At 40.5% G+C, this 9,084-nt stretch overlaps 1 pseudogene; it reads left to right on the top strand.

Moving 5' to 3' along the window:
- Positions 1-1,020: 1,020 nt before the first annotated feature.
- On the top strand, positions 1,021-7,842 carry LOC117520107 (annotated as a pseudogene).
- Positions 7,843-9,084: the final 1,242 nt, after the last annotated feature.

Raw genomic sequence — 9,084 nt, 5'->3', positions numbered from 1 at the left:
CTGTACAGTAGTGTTCAGAATAATAGTAGTGCTATGACTAAAAAGATTAATCCAGGTTTTATATTTCTTATTGTTACATGGGAAACAAGGTACCAGTAGATTCAGTAGATTCTCACAAATCCACCAAGACCAAGCATTCATGATATGCACACTCTTAAGGCTATGAAATCGGGCTGTTAGTAAAAAAAGTAGAAAAAGGGGTGTTCACAATAATAGTAGCATCTGCTGTTGATGCTACAAATGCAAAACTATTATGTTCAAACTGCTTCTTTAGCAATCCTGTGAATCACTAAACTAGTATTTAGTTGTATAACCACAGTTTTTCATGATTTCTTCACATCTGCGAGGCATTAATTTTGTTGGTTTGGAACCAAGAATTTGCTAATTTACTACTGTGCTTGGGGTCATTGTCTTGTTGAAGCACCCATTTCAAGGGCATGTCCTCTTCAGCATAAGGCAACATGACCTCTTCAAGTATTTTGACATATCCAAACTGATCCATAATACCTGGTATGCGATATATAGGCCCAACACCATAGTAGGAGAAACATGCCCATATCATGATGCTTGCCCAATTTCATAGCCTTAAGAGTGTGCATATCATGAATGCTTGGTGTTGTTGGATTTGTGAGAATCTACTGAATCTACTGGTACCTTGTTTCCCATGTAACAATAAGAAATATACTCAAAACCTGGATTAATCTTTTTAGTCACATAGCACTACTATTATTCTGAACACTACTGTATATCACTGACATTACTGCTAAAGAAATTACAGTACCCATAATGTGTAACTGATATTGAGCAGGAGAGAGAGAGAAGCGGAAGCCAAATTTAAAGGGCATGAGGGGAACAGGGAAGTCACTGGCAATCATCTCATGAGGTTGAGGGGGGGAAACACAAAACAAAACTGAAGGTGGGAGTGGAACAAAATGGGAGCAGGAGGGGGGGGGGGGACTTCCTAGAAGGCATAAATAGGAGAAAGAACACTTAGAAGTTCCCAGTCACACTTCCCGACAGCCGCATCCACTGCTGTCCTCTCCCCTTCTCCTCACCTGCAGCTTATTACCACCCCACACATCTACAAGCCCTCCATCATTGATCCGGAAGCCTGAGTAGCATCAGTGAGTAGCTCTATGTCTTATCACTGCACATTGGTATAAAAATACTTGCATTTGGATTTTTCAGTGCAGGTAAGTGGCTGCAAGCATGCTTATTTTTTCCAAGGAAATATTGTCAAAATTTGTGTCCAAACACGTGCCAAATCAGTGTGGGTGTAGATATAATTTTTGTCTTGTGTTTTGCATGACTTTTATATTTTATTTTGCACTACAGCATAATGCAAAATCTTGCAAGTATGCACAGAAGACAGTTTTGTGACCAGCTGTCTACATGTCAAACACTCAGTGCATCTACTTTCACAATCTATAAATATGAATATAAATATATATAAGTACATTCATGGATTTGACCTAATTTACATGGATTACCCCTAAATTACAGTCTGTTTTATAAATGTATGTAAATGTGTTTTTCATACAGTAAAGTCTGCAAATATTTTCACTTTTTCAATGTTTTCTTATTTTATCATGTAGCAAACAAATATGAGCTCACAGTCTCCCACATATAATCTGGTAAAATTCAAGCTTGGATTTTACATTTTGAGGCCAGCCTCCGATCACCGGCAGCATGGTGCCTTAGTGGTTAGCACTGTTGCCTCACAGCATGAAGCTTATGGGTTTGATTCCCACCTGTGGCCTTTCTGTGTGGAGTTTGCATGTTCTCCGGGTGTTCCTGTTTCCAGCCACATTTAAAGACATGCAGGTTAGGTTAATTGGAAACTTTATAATTGTCCAGGTCCTCCTTGCAAAAGAGGTCTTGATCTCAATGGGACTAACATGGTTAAATAAAGATTAAATTAAATTAAACTATGCCTTGATTCTCTCAAAAAGTGGAAACCAAATATAACAATGCTATAATTCCTACACTATTCACCAAGTTTGGATGTAGTTATCCTCAGATTAAACAGGCAGTCCATACTGCAACTTTGTAATAATTATTTGCTTCCAGTATGCTTTTTCTTTAAGTTTATCAATATTGAAATATTTTTGGCCCTGACCAATAAAAAAATTGCAGAACAAATCAGGCTGCCACTGAAAACCAAATGGATCTAAAATAAGTTCCACGACTGTAGTACTGTTTGACCACATTTATAGGTAAATTCTGTGGAAAAATGATTCAGTGGAAACCTTCCGCTCTGACTCACCCCCCTTGTTAAGATTGGCACTGACACAACGTTTTGCTCTAATTAATGCTCTTGAACTGCAAATCAGACTAAAGCTGTGCTGCTAAACCGACAAACACCTGCACATGCACAGAGAGCAGATTTTGATTCTCATGTGGAAGTTTGCAAAATGCATTAGCAATGGAAATCACATATTTTTCTTCTTTTTTTTAGAATCCTCCATTAAGCCCCCACTATGAAGGATGCAACAAGAAGCTTCTGTAATTTTGAAGAAGTTTCCCGTATAATTGTCCCGATGTTGGTTCTGACCATGAGCTTCTTGGGCCACGGTGTGCTTTCAATGCCTGTCCCTACCGATGTGCCCACTTGCACGGCTTCAGACATCGCCCAGTACAGCCTGACATTTGCTGGAAAATGGACCCGGGCAGCTTTCCCTAAGCAGTATCCTGTCTACCGCCCCCCAGCACAATGGTCAAATCTTATTGGTAAGTCTACAGGATGCTACTACTGGTCAAATAACAAATATGTCTATATAAATCATCTTACAACTCTCTTTGCAAAACTGCAGGCCAATACGTGCTCCAACAACTTTCTCCACCCTTTTCCTTTTCCTTTTGGTTTAGGGGTCACTCACAGCTCCGACTACCATATGTGGCAACGTAATGAGTTTGCCAGCAATGGAGTGAGGGAGTTTGCAGAGAAAGGAGAGGCCTGGACACTCATGAAGGAGGTCGAAGAGGCCGGAGAACGTATCCAGAGCATTTATGGGATCCTCTCTGCTCCCGCTGTTTTGGGGGGCACTGGCCAGATGAATACTGAGTTTGAGGTCTTTGCCAGACACTCCTATGTAAGTCACTGTAGCTCAGAAACACAGTATCATGCCATTTTGAGTCATAGTCATGAAGGATTGCTCTGTGGATTTATGCTGAGTGAGACATATTTCAGGAAAAACTGCTCAACATTACAAAATATTAAACAGATGCATGGGCAGCTTCAAAATGTTGTAAGGCAGGTGCACGACCAGCACGCCAGCAGACTATTAAGGATAGTAAAGATATGTTTCGTTATCGAAACATAATACTGTGTAATACATATAATACGGGTGGTGCTGATAGTACACCTGCATCACAACCTCTGGATTGAATTTAGGGGTTTGTATAAAAAAATGGACCGTGAAACAGATGCAAATTTTTGTTGTTGTTGAAATGTGTTGCTAAGCACAAGTCCATACGACAGTGTCCTCCAAAAGTATTGGAACACTTGGTATTTCACACGTTAATTTGTTTATGCTATTTCAAACATGAAGCTGTATAACTGGTGATACAAAATGCAAAACATGCACTGTGTACAATTTCTTCAGTCACAGCCACAGAAGCCTATAACTTCTTCTGGGTTGTCTGGTTGTCCTGGTGGCTTTCCTCACTCTTCTCCTTCTTGCACAGTCACTACTCCACACAGATTTACCATAGAGTGCCACACCGTTTGTATTCCTTCATAACTGATGTAAATAAAGTCCAACACATATTCAGTGACTTGGAAATGTTCATGTATTCCAGGTGTTGGAAGGTTGAGGTCTTGTGGGGGAGGTGATGGTATTTTTTGCATATGAAATGGCATAAACAAATTAAAATATGTGAAATACCAAGTGTTCCAATACTTTTCAAGGGAACTGTAGAACATGAAAGCACACAATGTAGGGTTTGAGCTCCAAGCACACTCTAAATGTCTAATTTGTCCTATTCATCAATCCTATCAGTTACGATAGCATCTTATTATCACTAGACACTGTAAAGGGCCGATCAAAGAGGATCCCTACGCAAAGAACATAACAGAAGGCAGGTAAAAACAGGTGTACTGTCCCACAGCAGGTAACAGACTTGGTCATGAATCAGACAGGTGCATGGGCAATCACGCCGATAAACAAGGGTCTCTCTGCTGAACAGGCAGGGTTACAAGCAGTAGATCAGTGCCCAGAGATTTATCATATCAGCCAAACAACTCTAAGATGGCAGGCAAAAACTCTAGGCAGAGAGGGTCTGCAACAGGTAAAAATACTGGAAAATACTGGTAATTAGAATATGAGAAAACAGGAAAGAATCTAGACAATCTGGCAAGGAGGAAATGCTCTAATGGTGGTTATAAAGGCAAACAAACACAGGATGGACACATGAACCCGGAAGGTCAGAATCAGGAAGTTAAGTTACATGAACAAACACGGACAAAATTCCAAAATAAAAGTGCCAGAGAATATTTACTGCATCAGAATTAGCCAGCTAACACAGGGAATAATAATAATTCATTCATTCATTCATCTTCTACCGCTTAGTCCAATTAAGGGTCGTGGGGAGCTGGAGCCTATCCAGCAGCCATAGGGTGCAAGCGCGGTACACCCATGACAGGACGCCAGTCTGTCGCAGTAATAATAATAATAATAATAATAATAATAATTATTATATTATTATTATAACAGCAGCAGCAGGGGTGGTGACCAAGTGATTAAGTGCGCTTGTTTTCAGTGCAGAGGTTTCCTGGTTTAAAATCCGCCTCTTCACATTGTCTGAGTAATACGAGTTGCGTTAGAAAGGGCATCCAGCCTTAAACTTGTGCCAAGTCAACATGTAGATCCACCGGCTATGGTGACCCCGACTGAAAACAAGGGAGAAGTCAAACAGTCTAACTTTTAACTATAACAAGAAATAATGCCAAAACAGAATAATTTTAAGAAACTTTAAATTCAAGTGCATGGAGCCACCAGGTTTCCAGCTGAACAATTTTATAACTCACTCAACTGGAAATAAAAAATGTCTCAAAAACTGGATAGTATAAATGTCTCAGTAACAGACAATGGTTTTAAAATTGTAATGATCATTTACAGCATGTTCACAGTCAATTTAACACCACGTTTTACAAGCTGTGCGTGATTGCGCGGGTTGATGGTCCTATAAATGCTGCTGTAATGACTTGTTTCTGTTATGACTATTGTGTTGTTATGGTTCTGCAACAAAGTTGGTGGATAAACTGCAATTAGGACAAACAGTCAGTAGGGCCAAACACTATTAAAATAGGGTTCTGGCTGGAAAGAAAACAAAATCTGCAACTTTATTTTACCATTACCCACAGCAACATCTTGTGTTGACTGCTCTAAACTGCAACTGCTCATCAAAAACTTGATCTTTGTAAGTCTCTTTACCTAATTTAATGCAGAAAAAAGGGATAATGATGCTATAAAACACAATTGCAGACTGCCCCCCCAACACCCTACATGATGCACCCTAAAGCCAGTTTCCAAAATGACATAAGCCTAATGTACACTGCTACTAATGATCTAAACCTCTGCAGGAGTTGGCTTTCTTGATGAGTCTCTGAGTAGGTCATAAAGTTGGTGACATATCTGAGCAAATTTGGACATGAGGAGGAAGAGATGGGACATACGCTAGGTGTGGTGTCAATGTTACATTAATGGAACAAGGCCAGGTAGAGACAGAATTTCTTCTTCCCAAAACAAAACTCTGGTCATGAAATATGGTGTGTTGGTATGTTGTTAGATTACCAGATGACACAGCCTGAAGATTAACTCATTGACAACCAAATTCCTTGGTATGAGCCATAAAATAAAGTTTCCCTAATCTTGATCTTTCTGTGTCCAATCTCCTACCCTACGCTCCACTTCCTTCTCTCCATCTCCAGCTGTCTTTTATTGTGCGCATCGTTCCCAGCCCAGACTGGTTTGTGGGTGTGGACAGCATTGACCTTTGTGATGGCAACCACTGGAAAGAGAATGTGTCACTAGACCTTTTTCCGTATGATGCAGGAACTGACAGCGGGTTCACTTTCTCTTCTCCCAACTTTGAGACAATCCCACAGGATAAAATCATACAGGTGGGTCAGCCTGGGTAAGTTGCAACGTCTAGTCAAATAGAAGTCCAAAACTGGTAAATCCTTAATGGATAAATAGAAAAGAATGACTCTTTAAAGGCTTACTTGAAGATTTTTCGAAATCCCACATAGTTATTATAATGTGAAAATGTAGAGCGATGTTTTAATTTATCAGAATGCTCTCTGTGCTGACAGTCAGCTTGATGTTTCAATGGACCAGTCTCTAGAAAGAATAAAAGACAAAGAACCCCAGGAAAGGATTGAAAATAGCTGTGATTTCCTTTTAGACTAGCAAACTGTGGATTATAGACATGGCAAGTTATGAATGCTAAATAATCTTAGGTCAGGTCAGGTGTGGGAGCATGCACCAATGCTGTCACCAAGCCACCTTGGCAACCTCTCAGACAAAGAACCAGTCCCTTTGCACCTCCTGAAAGTAACCACCTGTCTATTGAAACCAGATGATACATGGGCTTTGACCTTTTTCCATTGCCAGAGGTCTTCAACAATGAGATACCTGCATGCTAGCTTTTGCCCAGACAAACACGTCACAATGTCTGAATGATGTAGCTGATATTCCTTCACAATGCAAATAGGAAGAATCATCTGAGTATTTCTAAGTAAACTTGTTTGGCACAAAACCATTTCAATGGTACCCAAGGATCCTCCAAAGAGATCTAGTAACAAAGACACTCTATTTTGTGTGTGCACATCCTGGCATTGACAATAAGCTGCATAAGGAGACTGTAGGTGGTCCTCCAGCCTACAGATAACTACTTTTTGGGGGATTGGTAGCGAGAGTGGCACATCAGCTGTTGTGAAGAATCTTTGCAAAACTCTGCACTGGAAAAGAAGACCTCTTGTTTCTATACTCCATGGAAGTGATTCTGCTGATGCCTTCCAACAGAAGGGAAGGGGGAAAAGCTGTTTTGAGTCTCATCTCTGGACGAGAAGAACTCACCAAAGAACACCAAAGGTCTTGTATCTAGAGGGTTACGAATGGTGCAGTGCTAAGTGGACATATGGATATTATCTTTGATTGTGTCAAAAATCAAACGTCAAGTCAAGCCAAGTGTGGGAGCATCGCCACGCATTCACAACATCACAAAACCCCCTTAGGTCCTGAATAGCAAAGATCCAGACAGACAACTGATCATTTGACACAAACTCACTCCAGCGGCACCCAGCGATTCACAGAAGAGACCGAGTAGCAAACACATCCAGTTGTTGTCTTAAGTCACTGGTAAACATCCAAGCCTCATAGCAATGTATTAAGATAGATATCAAATGGAATTAAATGTATATTGAGCAACATATAAAAAGGACTAATGTCCCATAATTTCCACCAGCAATAGATTTTCATTGAACCACGCCTTCATTCCTTGACATTTTTCTTCTTCACAGATTACCTCCTCCTTCCCTAGTCACCCTGCAAACTCCTTCTACTATCCCCCTGAAGCACCTCCCACCCATTGCCAAAGTGACACTAACAAAGATAAAGAAAACCAATCAGATCATCAGTCTTCCACTGGAGCTCACACAGTCCAATCAACTGCCAACAGGAAACGAGATCGAAGACCAGCTCATAAGTAAGTTGGAGGAATTCACAGAATCAGAAATGGTCAACTGACCAACTTACTGGGAAGCACATTGGAAAGGTGGTTAACACTCTTGGCTGAAGTTTAACTCCACCAGTTCCCAGTTTCCTTTCTGTGAGGAGTTTGCATATTCATCTCATGTCTGCAGGGGTTTCCTCTGGGCACTCAGGTTTTTTCCCACCATCAAAACATCTACATTTGCTAAAATACTCCTTCGACTGCTTCCTGGACTGCCTGGCCACTAACTACTCTCCGAGTGGCTGGATTGTCTAACTGTAAGGGGCCATTCACATATAGTGCGAATACGTACAACTCAGGGCGACTCACAGCGGTAGAGCTCATATGAGCGCTGACGGGCAGGCGTGCACAATGCTGGTGTGACGGTTCATGCACGTGACGGTGTCTTTCAAGCAGGAACACAGTATGAGCCGCTGCAGCTGCTCATACTATGTTCCATGGGACGAGGTGCACCACATCACGCCGCTGATGGGGAGGAAAAAAAATTAAAACCAGCTGTATAATTAGTGAATATCACTGGGTTGATATAAATAATACATAAAAAGGACACAATACAGAAGCCCACAGTTAAATAACCCTGGTTAAATAAAAAGCACACACTCTGATTACCAGACAGAAACTTTACCACTGCGCTACAATCATTGTCTTGTAACAAGAGTGTGAAATGGCTAAAATCAACAAGCAGATAAACGTATTTTCTAAAAAACGAAAAGAAAGTGCTGTAATACCTGACAAAACAGTGTTTGGTACAGCGTATTTCTGCTGATACGTGACTGAAAGTGGTGTATTTGTCATACTGTTGGCTTGTATTGGTCATGCGGCACATCGCTCACAGCCCACACGCATGTTCTTTCAGGAGGCGTTGGAAGCAACTACGAAATTACACGTTTTGCATACAATTCCTGCTCCATGTGCACTTTATGCACAACCAAATATGACCAAATTTGCACTATGTGTGAAGGGGCCCTAACTGCTACATGCAATGTACAATAAAACGTCTTGTGATTCTACCACAAAAAACATCAACATAGTGTATGAAAATGTTTCTTTAACAGAAATGTCTGACCTTTGGAATAAACGTACACAAGAAATAGATTCACAAAGTGCTATACTCACTCAATCCAGTCATTCTATATATCTAAATTGGGAAATCAAAAAAGCTTTAAGGACTCAATGAGCTTGTGTGTTTTTTTTTTAAATGTGCCACTTTGTTTTGAGAAGACTATTTTTCCAAACTGCGTTACCAAATCACTGTCAAAACAAGAAACTTCACAGAGAAAACACTCCCAAGCAATTTCTCATTGTTTGAAATATATATATATAGCAATTTAACATGACCTGCTCCGG

Source organism: Thalassophryne amazonica, chromosome 11 (assembly GCF_902500255.1).
Source record: "Thalassophryne amazonica chromosome 11, fThaAma1.1, whole genome shotgun sequence".
NCBI lineage: Eukaryota > Metazoa > Chordata > Actinopteri > Batrachoidiformes > Batrachoididae > Thalassophryne > Thalassophryne amazonica.
This window is presented reverse-complemented; position numbering and strand designations above follow the sequence as displayed.